The 18,666-nt window shown below is 38.6% G+C and overlaps 1 protein-coding gene across 1 annotated transcript in view; it reads left to right on the plus strand.

Annotated features, from left to right (window-relative positions):
- Positions 1 to 18,536: 18,536 nt before the first annotated feature.
- Positions 18,537 to 18,666, plus strand: part of SCEL (sciellin) — a 34,242-nt gene continuing 34,112 nt past the window's right edge. Inside the window, exon 1 of the mRNA XM_040583461.1 lies at positions 18,537 to 18,652. The gene's annotated coding sequence lies outside the window, so the exon portion shown is untranslated. The remainder of the gene's footprint in view (positions 18,653 to 18,666) is intronic.

Below are 18,666 nucleotides of genomic sequence, written 5' to 3' on the forward strand. Positions count from 1 at the left end.
TAGGGAGATGGAACTTCCTGACTTCAGAATCTGTAGTTTGGACATTTTCTTTAGGCAGAAGGCTTCAGCTCCTGCTTTTCCCTTGTGCATTCTTTTTAATCACATGCAAAATATGAATGAGTTAATGCCCAGACTAAGAAACTGCAGTGTCCTTCACTCAGGACAGCATATTAACTGCTGCTTTATTAGATAGGAGGCAGCACGGCTGCGACCACTGTCTTTTCCTGGATATAATCAGGGTACCAATCACAAACAAAATAGTATGTCATGAACTAGGAATAAAACAAGAGAAGTCCCTTGGTACTACATCAATTGTGATCACGTGTGTTTTATGATAAAGCATCTGCAGTAACTCTGTTTTTTGAAGTGCCCAGCATTGACTGGTGGGTTAGATAACTCCTGAAAACATAATGTGTATTGCACCAAACCTCTGTTCAAGTCTTTGCCAGGGTAGTATCACCTCTGGATATTTCTCACCCAGTTTAGATATGAGGTAAGCACCAAGCTGCTTGCTCCAAACCAGGCAGATACCTAAACTGAGGCATACATGTATGCGGCTAGAGAACTGTGAATACAATGATCTGCTTATGGAATTTACATTTTTCTGGAGACAGACAAGAGGTGGGCTGAGGTTTTTTAGACTTACAGCTTTGGATTTAAATTTCATTTTACAGAAAAATTTGTCTAACCTTTCAAAAGACTAACTGCATAGGATTCTATCAGTCAGCAGTTTTCTAGTAGAACTGCCTTGTTAAAATACTGGATTATTTTTACCACTGTGAACATTACTGTGAACCCTGAGCTACAGAAAGGCTCAAGTCTAGACCAGTTTTTATTATCCAACCTTCTTGCTTGAATAGTAAAATCTAATTTTGTTTAGTCTAGATCAGTTTCTGTTATCCAGCCTTCTTGCTTGAATAATAAAATCAAATTATATTTACAGTCAAATTCTCCTTATTTGTGAAAGAATCTTAATTGGATACTGCTTTTAATGGAGAATGCATGGTGGGGTGGAGGTGGTGAATAGCACTATTTTATTATATTATCTGTTGTTACTTGAGAGCCCTGCTTTTGAAAGAGAGCTTTGGACATCCAAGTATAGATTTGCTTTGGCTTGAGCCCTAAAATCATCTGGCAGGAGATTTAAACTGGGGAAGGGATTGCTGTGGATGTAGCTCTGTACTACAGAAAGCAGCCTCTGAAGAGGGTAGAGTTTATATGTGGGGTCCCTGGGAAAGTCCCACCCATCTTGGAACAGCTGCTGTTGTCTGGGATGATGGTAAAGTGAGGAGCTGTTTTATTCTCTGTAGTTGCCCTGTCATGTGAAGACTATCAGATGAAGGCTATCTGAAGTCTGTAGATTACTTCGAGCAGAATGGCACTGAGACAGTGTCCTTTCAAGGGGATGGAAGCCAGGACTTTGTTACAGGAGGAAAAATGTACTGCCAATTTCTAAAAGCAACTTTAAACTAGTGCAAGCAGAATAAATTATTTTTTGAAAGTGTAGGAAGCCTCAGCATTACCCAATATAATTAAAATCAGTACATTCACCTCTAAGTAATTATTTGTAATAATATGTGGAGTATTTCTTAACCTATCATCCTTCAAAGAACTGCTCTTGGCAAAATAAAAACATATTTCCTTGGAGGATTGTATTTATGTAAATACTTAATAGATTGTGATTAAATTAAATTAACAGTATGTATCCTCTTCAGACTTGTGTATATTGTCCTGCCTTGTGATCTTTGCGCTAATGAGTATCTGAATGAAAACACTTGGTTTTTGAAAGAGAGTGTGGAAAATTAAATCAATCATTACAGTTAAAAATGAGGAGGAACCTTACTTTGATATTTGTAAGATTTCAATGGCAACATCATATTTTGAATCACTCTGTTGTGAAGGCTGGTAGAAAGAAGGGCACCTCTGCTTTTAATGCTTTCCATTATAGAGGTATGGACACGCTAGATTAGACCTACATGCTACCCAAGTCAGTAATTTGTTTCTGGCAGAGCCCAGAGCCAGATGCCTCAGGGGAAGGTGCAAGGACCTGCAGTGAGAAGTAAGGGCACTGCTCTCCCTCTAGCATGAAGATAATCTATTCATACAGCTTGAGCAGTCTCCTGAAGACTCACCCGGTGGTGCCAGAAATAATGAATCCACCCTTCAAAGATTTTGCTGTGTGTTGTACCAAGTGAGTCTGAGATATAGCAGATGCTCTCAGGTCTGATCCTTCATTAAAGCTTTGGTGTGACAAAATATAATAGCTGCTGTGACCTGGTGGCACTGCATGGGGCTGGCAGGCAGAGGCAGCAATAGTTAGGGCAGACCCCAGCCCAAGACCCATAACAATTTATGCCTGAACATGGCTAAACACATGTACTGAAAATCCCTATCTACTGGTAGATGTAAGTAGATACTTCCTTGTATCTGTTACAAGGGAGTAATCTTTGAGTTTGCAAACCCTTGAGTTTGGTGCTGTTCTATGAGGATTTCAGAACTTGCTTCTGTCCTTAGTCTTAGTCCTGAACTTCTCCCTGGATTTATGGGGAGAATTTACGGAGGTCTCAAAGAGAACATTAGAGCAGTTCAGGGAAGGTCAGACACAACCAGGGGATGCAGTGAGCTGTCTGTCTCTGACATGGCTATGAAAAGCTCTGAGTCAGGCTGTCTTTGCATGCCTTAAATGTTGCATGGAGTCAGAGACCCCTGAATATGGAGCCAACTGAAATCCCCTTTCCCTTTGTGCAGTCACCTAGGAGTGGTCAACACAAAACCAGAGTCTTACAACTGGCTTGTGGGTGCCTTATTCTGAGCTCTATCTGTCTGGAGCTAGAAACAGATGGGTGTCCACCATCTGTTTGAAGAGGATACTTCAAAGTACTGACTAAGGGCCACTCCATTAAACACAAATTGAGGAGAAAGTAATACAAGGGACATGTGGCCACCTTGTGTTTAGAGACTCTGCAAGAGCAGCCCAGGGGCCAGAGCTGGAACCCCTCTTGTTTGTATGACACACTGTTCATCACAGCTATAAAGAAAGCTTGCCATCTGGAACATTAATTTTTTACATGACCGTATTTAAACTCAGCAAACTGAGCTTAAATATTTTTTTTTTTTTACAAACATGAAATTCTGTGTGGAAGTAAAATATATAAAGTAGTGGCTAAAGTTTCCCTCAACTGTACACTATCTATACTGTCTGCTTCTACTGTGTGGTCATATATTTGCCTGAATGCATATACTGTACCTTGTTGAATAAATCAAAGCTGTTATGTATTTTAACTTTCTTAGTACTGCTGCTTATGAGATACTGTGTCTGTGTATCCAGATTAGCTTGGCTGTTCATCACAGATCAACACCTTTAGTACTTAATCACACGAAACTGCAAATGATTAAATACTATTTGACTCAGAGGGAGCATTGCAATATAATATGTCTATTTATTATACTCCTTTGCTTCTAATACAAATTTTTATTTACATTAAAACAGTTTTGTGCATATGAATTTCAGTTTTTGGGTTTGTACTATCTTTTATTTTTACAAACTTTTTAATAGTCATCTCTGTTGCAACAGAAGAATGAAAATAAATCAGTACATTTTAATAATTACAACAAATTAATTAGAAGGTAGAAGTCATGATAGTTTACATTTCATTGACTTTATAATTACAGAGTTGCCAATGTATGAGTGATTACCTCCTTCCTTCTTGTTAGTTATTAAATGAAGAGTTCAAGGAAGGCCTTAATCTTTTCTACCTACCGTGTTTGCCAGAGACAGGATGTGGCAAGGATGGCAGAAAAAGAGGAAGGAAACAGGTTAGCACTGTCCCATTAAGAGAAGATACACAAAATTACAGAGAAAGAGTGTGGACTGCTTTTCAAAATTATTATTTCTGGCTTGGTCTTCCCTGCAGGGAAATAGCTGCTTACATAGTGTACATACAGGTTAGGGAGAAGAGAAATTGTCACTTGTCATAAGGAAAAGGAAGATCTGTGCTTTAGATGGTTGAACCTAATGTAATTAATTCACTAGTGGTGTATCCCAAGGCTTAATACTGGGGCCAATACTGTTCACCCTCTTCATTAATGACCTGGACAAAGGAGCACAGTGCGCCTGCAGCAGGTTCACAGAGGATACAAAACTGGGCAGACTGGCTGATGTTCCAGGTAGTTGTGCCATCATTCATGGGGACCTTGACAAGCTGGAAAACAGGGCAGAGAGGAATCTCATCAACTTCTACAATGGTAAAGCTAGAGTCTTACATCTGTGAAGTAATAACCCCAGGCACCAGTACATGCTGGGGGCCCACTGGTTGGAAATTTGCTTTGTTCAGAAGGTTCTGGGAGTGAAAGTTGTCCAGCAAGTGGACAACAAGATGACCACGAGGCAGCAATGCACCCTCCTTAGCTACCTTAGTAAAAGCATTGCCAACAGGTAGAGGGAGGTGATTCTTCTCTTCAGCATGGTGAGGCCACACCTGAAGTACTGCATCCAGTTCTGAACTACCCAGTGCAAGAAATATATGGACTTACTGGAGCAAGTCCGATGCAGAACCACAAAGATGATTAAGGAACTGGATCACTTTTTGTATTAGAGGCTGAGAGAGCTGGGACCATTCAGCCTGGAGAAGAGAAGGTTTACAGGGATCTCATCAGGGGAGGGAATGAAGGAGAGGCAGCCAGAGTCTTCTCCACAGTGCCCACTAAAAGACAAGAGGCAATGGACACGAATCAGAAATCATTAAATTCCATCTGAACACAAGAAAACACTTCTTCACTGCAGGGTTGATCAAGCACTGAATCAGATCGTCCAGAGAGGCTGTGGAGCCTCCATCCTTGTAGATATTCAAAGTCCAGCAGGACACAATCCCAGGCAAGATAATCTAGCTGATCATGTTTGAACAGGGGCATGGGACTACATGATCATAAGAGGTCCCTTTGAACCTCAAAAATTTTGTGATTTTGTGAATTGAACCTATTATGTGATTAATGGTTGTGTTGTGGGTTAACACCAGTATGCAGCTAAACACCACACAGCCACTTGCTCACTCCCTTGATGGTGGGAAGTGGAAGAAAATCCGAAGGGTAAAAGTGGAGTAACAGTGAGAAAACTCATGGGTTAAGACAAGGAGAGTTTAACAGGTAAAGCAAAGCTTTGCTTTGCGTGCACAAGCAAAGCAAAATAGGGATTTCATTCACTGAGCAAAGAGCATTAGATTCATAAAGATTCATTCATCAGAGAGTGTTAATATTAAAACAAACGCTGAGATCATAAAATGTTATTCCATATGGAAAGGAAGATGAATGGGTAATAATTGGCAAATTATCCATATTAGCCAATTATATTTTTAATAGATTTTCCCATATGTGTGTGCAGAGATTTGAGCAAGGTGTGATTTGTAGAAGAGAGGAAAGCCAATGGAGTACTTCAAGAAACTTAGAACATACTCTGAAAGTGTTGGCAAGTCCATTTAATTGAAATCCTGTAGCAGACTTCTCTTGTATTAAAAAATCTGTAGCTGTTAGAGCAGGGAAATCACTGTAGTGAAGGGAAATAACTAGTAACAATATGCGTGAATTTATAGAGAGGTTAGAATACTGATTCTGAGGCATGAACTGCCTTTTTGTTTCAGTAGTTGCTACATTAGGATGGTAACTTTAAGAGCTGATTTCCTGACGTGTACACTACCAAATAGCACACTACAATGATGGGGTGGTCTTTCCTTACCCTGTATCTTTTTTTTTTTTTTAATATGCTTTTCTTCAGTTCTTTGGATCATGAGACTTGCAGTGAATTGGATCATGACATTTGCTGATCTGACAGAGGAAATCTAAGGGACTAAGGAGGAAGCACAGGCAAGGGCAGGACAGGCAAAGCATAACTGTTCCTTTTGGTGGGAATGTGGTAACAGATCAGTTTAAACTCATGACGAAACCACATCCTTGCTGTTCACTGCAAAACCTATTGTCAACACCTGTTTGCTGGATCACTGCACTGTACAGTTACATAAATGACAGAGATGTTGATTCATGACAATCTCTGTGGTGCTTCCGGAATGGGTATCTCCTGCAGTTATACCTCTGACTGTTTTGGAGGCTGACCTCACAAAACCCTAATAAAAATTGTATTAAGAGGCTATGAATGAACTTGCCCTTCTGCATGAACCTCAGAGGGTTGCTCGTTTGTGGTACTGTCTTCAAATCCCTTCATTCCCTTGTTTGCAGCTGAGCAACCATCCTTTCTCATCCTGTGTATTTGCCTTTATTTGGTCCTTCTGCAGCATAATTCAGATGTTAATCTGTCCCAATCACAAACCATGTGGAAGGAATAGCTGACATGCCATGCATTGTTCGTGACATAGTTTTCATGCAACATCACTGCTCATCCTGCCTCTCTTAATTTGATTGCAGTTTTTCTAAAATGTAAGATTTCTGGGGAAAGAGTTGTTCTATTTTTTAATACAAACACTTCTATCATCGCTTAAAAAATAGTAGGAAACATTAATCTTCATATACATGGATACAGTTTTCAAAACCCTTCATGAGCACTGCTCTGTAGGATTTACATTGTCAGTATATGAGATCAGACAGATCTTTGACCTTCTATATCCTTTTCTGCTTGCATCCATTTTCTCTTTGACATCTTCCTCCTTCATCTTTATTTCAGCTCCTCTTTGGTTACTTTGCCAGCTACTTTCAAATTTCAGGCTCTATCTGCTCTGCTTCTTCCAAACAGCGGCACCTGCAAGTCATGTTCACACTCTCTTCTTCTAATGAACTAAATTTTGTTCTGTCTAACAATGATTTTTGTACGTATCATGGTGCTCTCTTATTACCTTTGGAAGGGGGAATTTAAAAGTATTTTCTCAAATAACTAAATACTGGAACTTTTGGCATCAAATGTTTCTATTATACAGCACAATGTATACCACTGTGGGTTCTATAGTGTAACACCATGGGAGAGATCCAAAATTTGACATACTTACCAGCAGGGCAAAAAAAAAAAAAAAAAAAAAAAAAAAAAGTGATTGAATCTTTCCAAATAAAGACTTCAGTGATCTTTGCAATAATGGCAGGCTGAAGTTTGTACATACATTGTGCTCTCCTAATTCTATGCTCCTATACTAAGCAAGGAATTGAAATGAATATTCCAGTCATCTCTTGTGAAATCTGTTGAAGAAAGATTGCTCTTTTTCAGTTGCAATTATCCTTAGTTCCAGCAGGATACCCAGAAGGGGAAAATACCCAGCAGTTCTCCAAGGCTCAAAGCCAATGCTATGTATATAAAAGATTTTAAATTATGTCTGTTCTCCATGCAAAACTTCTGAGAAACAAGAAAATTCTGGTTCAAAATCATGTGACCTTTTCCAAGATTTCTGGGAACTTGCAGCCCAGACATTGGGCTGGGGTATTTCAGACCTTAAAGTGGTGGCCCCAGCAACACTAGGAAATAACATCTGTACCACTTTGAATGGAGAAGTAGTTTGATCCAAGTGTTGCTTGTCCACACCACAGCTATTTTTTAAGAAAACCACAAGATTTTACTGGCTGAACTTGATGGCATGGTTGTCTCACAAATGGAGTTCATTACCTGGTGTTCAAAGACCCAATCTCACACAGAAGGCCAAGATAGCATTTATTGCAAGTTTGTGTGCTAGGGTTGGTCAACTACAGCATGTGAATTCTGCTCTCCAAGGAGAGCAAAGAACAGCAGTTCCGGCAGTTTCATTTCCTAACTGATGGCAAAAAAAAAAAAGGGGGGGAAAAAGACAGAGAGAGCAATCAGTGTGACACATAACTGCTACACGGGATTTTGTGGTATCACTTAGATAGAGCGGCAGGGTGCAGCTCAGCTGTTCGTAGCCACAGAAACAGAAAATGTTATTTGGAAGGAAGAAGGAAGTACACCAAATCTACTATGTCTCAAACCTGACAGTGTCTCTTTAAAATGTTCTTAAACCTGTTTAACACACCCTTAATTTTCACCACTCCCTGGGAACATGCACCTCTTATAGTAACTTGTAAATCAAGAAAAACCAAACCCAGCAATTTATTCTCCAGTGTGTGGTGGCTATTTTCACACACCCAGCCTGGCCGTATAATTAAGCTACAACATAGCTTGCTAACTTGGAGCTTTTTGCTTCAACCTAAAATGAGTTTAGCACTATAAGCTTAAAAGTAGTTTAGCACTATAAGCTTAAAAGTTTCAAGTATTCTGGAGCAGAATTGCATATTTCAAAATGAAAATTAAGTGCCCAGCCTTGTTTATGTGGCACTTAACAACAGCAACAAAAACAAACGGAAAAATCTTCAGCTCAGTTCTTTGTGTACTGAATATTAAAACTCATGTAAAGGATTGTTTCTACTAACATTCTTCCCAAAGTACTCACAATTTTAAAAACAATTATTCAGAGGAATATAATTTACTCAGAATAAAAGGGAAGAAAGATAAAGAATTCAAAGATCATGATTTAGGCATAACACTATGGAGGCTCTGCTCAGAGGTTCATAAAAGATGCCAAACCTCATTTATACTGGGTTGTCTGCAGCTCAGTGATCTGAACAGAATGAATACAGTTATCTACAAGGAAAGCACCTAAACCCCAAAATTCAAGTCTTACTGTTGCTATAGCTAAAGGGTTCAAATCCAGAAAGATCCAACACACTCCTTCTACAAATAGAAGGAATACTTTGTACCAATGAATGAAAGGGATGGAATTGCCAGGAAAGCACAATGATTTTTTTAGTTTCTCTCTCTCCTCTTATCTGGCAGTTTCTCTGTGGATCAGATTCCCCACATGGCCAGATTATAATTTCCTTGCCATACTTTTTGTGTAAGTGGCCACAGCATACGGAAGCTGTGTTTTACAATGCATCACAGTACATGCAGTTTGCTTGAGAATTAGACAAATTTTGATGTTGTATAGATGCAGTGCTGCTGAGGCTGCAGAATGAGCTTTGTGACTTAAATTTTGGCCAGTCACAGAGAAAAAAAAAATAGCTGCATGTTTGTTTCCTTTTCCTTTTAATTTGGCAAGAAGTCATTGCATTCTGCAAGTGGAAAAAAATTATTTCAAATCCTGCCATTACATGGGATCCATCTGACATGTCTAGGTGTTTACAGTGTAGATGTCTACTTCTGACTTGTCATCCTAGGCTCCCTTTCAAGACAGTGGAGAGAAATAGTAACTTCTAGAGCCCAATGCTCTGACCTACTTTAGTCATCTACATTAGAGCGAGATTACATTAGGGATGTCTTGGGTGACAAATGTGGTAGGAGCCTAGCTTTTGATGTAGCCTAGCTTTTTTGTTAAATAGGGCCCGCGATGGAAAGTCTCGCCCAGCTCTAGAGGAAACAAGTGTTTGAAAATAGCTGCCACCAGTTTGACTTATCCTTTCATTGAGTAGAATTCAGATTATTTACTTAGACGTTAATTGGCATTTAGTTTTCTCAGGCTAATAGACTGCATGAGGATTCAGAGCAGCCCATACTTGAAATTACCAGGTTCTTCACAGTACGCTCTTAGAGCACTGTGGCAGCATCTGGAACTTCAGAAACTGATCTGGGACTCCATGATTACATCCAGATAATTATAATAATTCTGTTCTGACTCTTTCCCTTGTAATATCACACAAATTATTTTGAAATCATCCTGTTCTAAAGCCCAGCCTTGTTTACATTGCACTTAACAACAGCAACAAAAATAAATGAAAAAAAAACCCAACAGCTCAGTTCTTTGTGTACTGAACATTAAAACTCATGTAAAAGATTGTTTCTGCCAACATTCTTCCCAAAGTACTCATAGTTTTGAAAGCAATTATTCAGAAGAATATAATTTACTCAGAATAAAAGGGAAGAAGAAGTTGATATTTAAAATGTACTATCTTCCTCACCATTGTAACAGTCTGTTGGCCAGTTTATATAAAAGGACAAGGATTTTGTAAAGACAAGATGAGAGCTCATTGTTTTTTCTGCTTCTCAGCCCATGCAGCCCTACTTGCAGATGTGTCAGTTTAGGAAATATGTTCTCCTTTCTTTCACATAGTTCTGTTCGTGATTGAAATCTGCACCTGAAATGTATTCCTTGGCATGTGTTTGGAAATGGTATGAATCCTTCTACTTTACTCAGATAAAGGAGGACAATGAGACAACTGAGTTTTCCTCCAGAGAAGCTGGGAGGGGAACGTGGAAGGAAGATGCCATTTCTGTGATACGATTTTCTATTTTACTCCTACAGATGACCTACATTTCAACACATATCATAAATCTGCCTTGCTATTTTATTTATTTGAACAGGTGAGCAATTTTATTTGACTGCAAAGGTATTTATTAGTAAGGAAAGGGTCTTGAACATGTGCAAACAAAATACAGTGCTCTCTATATTTACATATATACATGCTTTCCACATTTGTCATGTAATTAGAGAAGAACTTCAGTCTGAAGAAAATAAAATGACAATGCTGAATGACTGTCAGCTGAGGGGCTGAATGACAGCCCCTTCACTAAGGAGACTGGGTTATTTTAATCCCTAAAACATCAACATTCTACAGACATTTAATATCACCTAATTGTTTACATCAACATCAAAGAATTAGGAAATAATTTTCATGCAGTTTTAGTTATGTGCTTTATACAAATTTTGACCATAGGGGAATAACATAGGAGCAGCAGTCCTTGTTCAGCCCAAAGGTCTATTTAGCCCAATATTCTGTCTCCAACAGTAGCCAAAAGCAGATGCTCAGGGAAAAGTGGAAGAACAGGGAAAGTATGTAAGCTGCTTTCCCTAACTGTCCTTACAGTCTCTATCAGTTTGCATGTTAGGGTCTTTTGTAACCAAATGTAGTTTCTGTTTACTTAGTAACCATCAATGGATATCTCTTCCACTAGCTTGCCTTCCTTGTCATTGAACTGTTTTATGTTTGGGTACACACACATGTATACAGAAGTATTTATGTACATACACACATGTACAGATATACACATTATAAATAAGCTTCTGCATTTCATAAAATGTTGGAAAAACAGCTTCCTGCAGCAAGGACAGCTTACATACATATTGTAGGAAGAAACACCTCTTCCCCCCGCCCCCCCCCCCCCCCCCCCTTTTTTTTTTTCCCTTCCTACTAGGTGAATTTTGATGCCACATAGCTCTTGTACTGGGAGAGAATTGAAATACACCCTTCTCATACTGTCTGTGATTTTTTAGACCACTTATACGTCCTTTTAGATATCCCTTCACCACACTAAAAGGGGCTTAGCTGATGCATTTGTTCTTTATGTGGAGAAGTAATTTTGTCTCTCTGACCATCTTTTTTTTTCCTTCTCTGAACCTTTTTAAGTTCAGTGCCATACTTTCTGATTCGCATTTTTGGCCTTTCTCTTACTTATTTTGGAACATATTTCCTAACAACTCTTCTACAGGAAGCCATTCTGTGCTAACTGTACCACAGCCTGCATCTTCCAGGAATGCAGAAATACCTACCTTTCTTCCATGCTCATATTCAGCTTTGATGTGGATAGAGAACAGGATCACAATCTGTTACATTTGGCTGGCATGCAGTGCAGATATGTGTGCCGATAACACTAGTGTGGAACCCACCTGTCATTCATTAAATAGGTCAGATACTGGTTCACTGGGTGTTTTTTTGATTTTTCAAAATGGTAATCAAGGTTTTCAAATGGTAATCAAGTTCTCAATCAATTAATTTGATCCAAATAACAAAAGAAACCATCATTGCAAGAGAAAAGGCTGCTTAGCCCTAGCAGATAATCCCAGCACAATACCAGGACAAGGAGAGAAACCCAGTCTTATCAAATAAGTGTAATTTGAAGTTCCTCACATGTATATAATTTTAAGAGGCAGATATATCTCCTTATCTGCACCATAAAAATAACATCCTGTTGGGTTGTCGCCTATGTATTAACAGTGCCTATGATCAACTAATCACTATAAGAAAATTTCAGATAGGGAGCAGGAAGAAACTTTCCTCCCCTTAACTTCTTCTCCTCTAACATCTTTTAATAAGATGGCTTTCCCTGAGATCATCACTATTGGTTCTTTCTCAGAGCTCTCTCCGTGGGGATTTTTAAGTGATGGAGATATAAAGTCTTTCTTATTCTTTAATGAAAAAAACACGACTAATTCTAATTCTCACACTCCCACTACTACTGGCCAGAATGTGATTTTCATTTTTTTTTAGCCACTCAGATGAATATTCTTGGTTAATTCAGATGGTGGTAACACATTAACAAATAAGCTATTTATCAATAACATAAGCTACAGAACTGGTTACAGCCATTCAGCTGGTACCACACAGATGTCACTTGACCTAGATTTACAGTACAATTTTCCTTAGATAACTGATTTTACTAGTAACTCTTTGTGTTCTTTAGTAAGGTGGTAATGGTACTGATGCAGCATGAAGATATGCAATTTTAACATACTATGGACCAGACTTTCAGGGAAATCTGCAAGATATTTCACTCATTTGCAGAGTAGAGAGGTATGCAAATTGTGGGAAAATCAGGCCCACTAACACTGAAGATTATGTAGCTCCATGAAATGTGCTGGCACCTGCTATGATTAGCATTTTTCTCTGCCAAGCAATTTTAGAGGAAAACATAAGACACTGTTCAGCCATTTTCTGCAGCAACTAGAAGCAATAAAAAGATTTAGACATTTTGCATACTATTTATAGCAATTTTTTCTTCCTTCTTTCGTGTATGAACTTTGCCACACCTTTTGGGAGAACAATGGGCTGCCAAATACATCTGCATTGTCACTAAGTTTTTCTTAGCATTTAAAAAATGCATACAAAAAATCTCTGAGAGTGTTCCTTCCTGTATTCAGGAAGGTGTGGTTAAACAGCCAGATTGCATACCTTACTTTAATCAGCTGAAAGGTTTTCCCCAGGAACAGCAACCTGCAATGGCAATAGGAAATGTGAGTTGGGCTGGTAAAAATTAATCCGTAAAGCACAACATTATCCCTGATGCATTCTGGTATTTCATATCAGACTTACTGAAAAGTACTCACTTTAACGATAACATAATCTAGTGAGAGTGGCTTTAAATTGTTCTGCCTCTGCACAACAGCTGTTGCTACATGATATTACAGAATTATTCTTCTATCTGTTTTAATCACCCAAGTGATAAAATTCTGAAAAATACAGCATAAAATGAAAAAGGAGAATTCAATGTATAATGTCTAAATATTAATTTAGACTGTGGTGAGACCAATTATCTTTATGTCATAGTAAAAGGGCTGTAGTGTTATTCTCTCTCCAGTAAAATATTTACATTTTAGGGAGGTAGAAAAACTGTGGTAATTGTGTTCCCTCCCACAAAAAAAATATCTTATAACTCAGTGGTAAAAGTAGTCTGCTGGTAAAAATGGGCCACTGTCAAAAGGAGGAATTATTTGTACTTGTGTTTAGCCATAGGCTAAGTGGCTTTTCCAATTGGAAGGCTGTTGCTTTCTCATCCTCTCCTTTGAAAGGGTTAGGCATGCTTGAAGATAAGCTTTGCATGTGGATTAGGCAAAGGAATTCTGACTTTCTGAGCACCAAGGGGAGAACAAAGTTGTTAAAAAGGACCCCAGGTGCTTGGCATTGCCAGTAGTTGCCCTTTGCAAGGCTGCACAGGACATTGCTTATCTACATTTAAAACCCACGTCTCAGTATGAGCTAGGATGCCCGTGGAGAAAGGAGGTTTCCATCTCACATCAGAGCAGTAGTTTATTTTATTTTGAGGTGTCTCTCTAGGAGCAGGAGGAGCAGAATCTTCAGAGGAAAGTTACAGAAATCCCATGGGAGTCTAATGACAGAATAACCCGCCTGCGGAAAAAAATCATAGTCCTTACTTCTCCCTCTCCTCTCTGTTGCAGTCATGAATACTACTGCAATTCACACAACCGTTTCTAGTCTGAGTCATACATACCTCTTGGTAAGGGTGTACCCATAGGCAATATGTTTCCTTGGTTAATTATTTTGACCAGGGGTGAAAAGCACCTCTGTACATAGAGGCAGTGCAAATCCCGAGCATTCCCTTATTTTATGTAGGGCTGGACCGGGAATTAAGGTCCTTGTGTTAGTCACCTTCAAGGAGAAGGTGTCACCCTATACATGAGTACCACTTCCTTTTCTATGTTAAGTAGTAGTATATTTGCTGCAGTGGGTTCTTTTTTCCCTGAATGACCCTTCCCCTTTTGACTTAACCTGTTAGAACTGCTGCCTACATATATAGGTGATCTTAGATCAAGCTGAAGCAAGGGAAATGTATGGGCGGCACAGATGCGCAACCCACTTCCCAGATAAATGTTAAAATAACTAGCTGAGTCTGCCTGCTAAATGCTGCCTGGCAGCTGGCCATCATCCACTGCTGACACCTATGTTTTAGAGTGTTTCGTTTTAGTCATCTTTTGACATGAGTTATGTCAAACACAATTCACTTTGGAAAAATCAGGTCCAATGAGTAGGACTATACTAGTTAAGTAAGGGTAGGACCTGGGCTTGAGCAATATCCTCTGTTTGCCCGTGCTATTACTGTGCACGATCCTTGACACAGTTTTGTTATTTCTGAAAAAAACCTTGGGCATGGATCTCTCTATCACAAACCCAGGACTGTTTCCAGTAAGAGTGTGGATGAGGCCACATAGTTCTTTTTGGAAAGTGAGTTTAGTGATACAGATAAAAACCATGCTGTCCTCAGGCCAGAGGCTCAGCTTTGGTATGTTTAACTTAATAGGATAAACGTAGCTTTTTTATCTATATCTTGAAACTAAAAACTTTGCACAGCATTTGCTAGAATGTCTTTAAATCTTTTGGGCACAACAGTTATAATAATAGCATCTTCTAACCCAGAATACAATAGTTTACCAATCTTACTCGGAAAGTCTGAAGTATTAAAGGATTTTTCATTAGGGGGACTGAGTGTATGGAAAAAATGCATTCAGTAGTATTAATCCCTTTTTGGGAGGAGTCACAGAATGGTATTTGTCCAAAAAGTGGCCTGATGAGTCATTGTTCATTCCCATCTCTCCCTTGTGAATCTACACAAAAACTCAACAGGGCTAGGTTACATTATGCTATTTTCATGATTGCCATCTTTATAAACCTTAAAAAGGATGTGGAGGTAGCACAATATTTTGCAATATGTTATGCACATAAAAATGGAAACTCAACAAAAACTGAGGAGAAAATCATGCAGAGAAAATGCACCTTACTAGCTATCAAGGGACATAAACTTTGCAGAAAATTATAAACTAAAGCTAAGTACACAGAACACAACCATGTTGTTCAGAGCACAGCAGGAACTGGGAAGTATGATAATGTATGGCCAATGTAAGGTGCTACATGTGTTTGACTTTAGCAACACTGAATAAGCCAGTCAAATCTAAGTGATGGCATTTATGAACTCGTTATGTTCACTTTTCTACCACTGCTATTGTATTTTAGATGTCAACATCCCATACCGGCAGTTTCTTAGGAGGCATTTTAAGAATTCTTTGGATGACAAACAAGCATAAGCCTCCATTGCTCGTGGGGTTATTTAAATTGAGATGGATAGAAATGGCTCCTGAAATATGCTGCAAGTCTAAGCAGCAAGAGACAGTGACCTCTGATTACTAATCAGTAATGTGTCCCTATTGCTTGTTATTAAACTAAAAAGAGGAGTTAATGTAGGGACGAATTCTAAGATATTGTTTTCTCTCATAAATCATGTCAGGCCATGCACTCTGCAATATAAATCAAGCTATCAGCATGATTTCGGTGGCATTATATCCCATTACATCAGCTAGGGATGTGACCATTTATGTTTGTATCTATTTTTCAGAGAAGTTCCTTTATTTTCTTGAGAGAATGGCAAGCAAAAGCACAGTATTTAACTAACTCCCAAGAAGGAGATTACATGGGCATTTGGTGATAGGTAAATATGAAATGAGTTACTGTCATCACCAAAGCACCTTTATGGTTGAACTAAAAATAAGTATTCCTTCAACTCTGATAATAATAGTAAAGCATGGCCCAATGCAGTGATTAGGTAAATTACATTCTTTGATTAAAAGTCATTGGTTGTCAATGCAGAGGCATATACTTGCTTGTATTTTTTGCTTTGCTCTTTTTTTGACACTGCTGAAAAATATGTCCAGAATACTATCTGTCTGTGCTTCAACTGGGGAATTTTCTTGAGAGTGAGAAAGGAAATAAGGGAGACAGCATTCAAATGTTGATATAGTATGACCAATTAAATGTCACTGTTTCCATATTTCTGTCCCTTCTTCAGTTAAATAAGGACTTTAAACTAGAGAATGAAAATAAAACTGTTCTCTAAATGTGACTGCTGAACAGTTCACACAATATGGGGATGGCTGGATTTGTGATACATTTTACCTGTTATACTTAGATCCAGAGGCAGAGTTTGAGTTCCCCTGAATTTCTGAAAGCTGAGTTTCTTCAGAGTATGAGAAGTTTCTTCATGGAAAATAGTTACAGCTCACTTTCACTGTATGCTTATGCTGAAATGTTCTATTTCTGATACATGGCACTGCATCATGTATTCTTTATTCACCAGGAACAACACTCGCATGTGATTACCATACAGAAAATGAGACAGAATGATTAGGAGTAAGTCAGATTTGCTTTAATCTGGGGGGGGGGGGGGGGGGGGGGGGGGGGAATGTTTTACAAATTTTTTCCAGCTTTGAAATATTAAGTAATCAGCGTAACTAACAAAAAATTCACCATACATTTAATACACCGGTTGTTGCAGATCAGTCAATTAAAGATAGCTGGCCTGCTTTATTCTTAAGCTAAGTAAGTACCATTGTTAGAATTTCTTCTATATGTGCATTTTCCTGTAGAGGGTCTCTTCTGTCATGCCAGACACTAAAGAGTTAGCCATGACTGTCACGGAATAAGCCTCAGGCTTACTTGGAGTAGCAGAACCTGCTTGCTGGGCCCCATAGTTTCTTCTCTGTGTTCAAAGGTTATAAGTACAGGAAAATATCAATTTAATTTGTCCAAACTCTATTGATTGCATCTCTATTTCTGTTCCTCAAATATTTTAGCTGAAGAAGGCGGCATTGTGAGACAGGCTAAGCTTATCTCTGACTTACAAGCAGAACTCTTTTTTGTTGAATATAAAATGATAACAAATTAATATCATCTAACATCTGGATTGTGAAAGAAAAATGCTTCAAAAACAAAAAGGTGTTCTTAGTCTCAGGTTTTCTTATTACAAATCAAAGCTATATGTCCATTTCAAGTCAAAGTGTATGTAGATCTTTTTTAAGCTAATTCCCATGGGCATTTCTCATGAGGAAAGACATCTGTTTCATTTGGGCGGCATGTGTGTTAAAACTGTAAAATCCCAATATGTCTGTAAAGGGATGCATTCACAAAATTTTCTTCTTTGTCACAAAAAGATAAACATATAATACGGTTTACCTGAATATGCCAGGACTGCTGGTAGTTAGTAGTTTATACTTTGTGTTTTCTTGTCTGCTGCTCTGCTTCATCAGCTGTTATTCATCAGATATAACCAATGTTTAGACAATAACCTCATGCTACTAAGTACCAAGCCTATGAAGAGGTAGCCATCAGCAAAAATAAGAATTAGAAATATGGCTAAAGAGACATGTTAATTTCTGTCAGAGTTTTCTTTTTTGTTGTTGAAAGAAATTCTTAACTTTCACAAAAGACAACTGGGCTAAATGTTACCCGGCATCTCACATAACGGCGTCTCATGTAATTCATTACCAAAGCTCCCCAAATATAAAATAAATGTTGGCTTGTATAAGATACATTAGAAACAGACTCTGTATCTTAAACAGAACCATAGGGTTGTATACAGCATTCCTATAAGCAAGTTATTGATTCCATGCTACTTTATTTATTAACAGTAAAACAGTTCTTAGCCTACACAGAAACATATTGCAGACATTTTAAAGGGAAAAAAGTGAAGGCAGTCTCTTCTTTCCTTGCTGTTTATTACTCGCTGTACTGAAGGAGAACGCAAATGTGCACAGATAAGAGAGACTTGTAACAAGATCTCATGTGGGAGGGCTTTCCCCTCCAGATTTTTGTCTCTGCCCACATACTCAAGCAGCGCAAACACTTAATGTGTATCAGATTCTGATGTGTGTTCCCCGTGTAACATTTCTGCAGAATTTTCCTCTGATGAAATACAGTGTTTCTTCATGTTCACCTGTATAAATACCTGAAACCCTGAAGCTGAGAGGCAACCCTATAGCTCTGCAATGTATATTTCTGTGAAAAATCCAAATGAGTGTAGTATATTTTTTCAAATAGGAATTGCTTGGGTTTCTGTTTCAAGGTCTGCAAAAGCATTTCATTCCATGAAACCCAGCCCTGCTGCACTTGAAAAGTAAACCAAGCACAGGAGTGTAACAGGTCACTGGTACTTTTAATTGATCTGGTATTTCTACAAGGTGCCACCCTTTTCCACACCTCCTACCTCCTCCTTAAGTGACTCAGCCTCTAAAGGAGAAATCTCTTGACTTTTCAGACAGCTGTATGGGGAAAAACAGTTCAGCTCTCTGACTGCTTTGGCTGTACCTCACTTCCAGGTGTCCCCAGGTTGACTTATCACACTGAGCCACACTAGGACACTAACTTCTACCATACCCAGGTAAGGACATTTAC

This window comes from Falco naumanni, chromosome 2, assembly GCF_017639655.2.
Source record: "Falco naumanni isolate bFalNau1 chromosome 2, bFalNau1.pat, whole genome shotgun sequence".
Lineage (NCBI taxonomy): Eukaryota > Metazoa > Chordata > Aves > Falconiformes > Falconidae > Falco > Falco naumanni.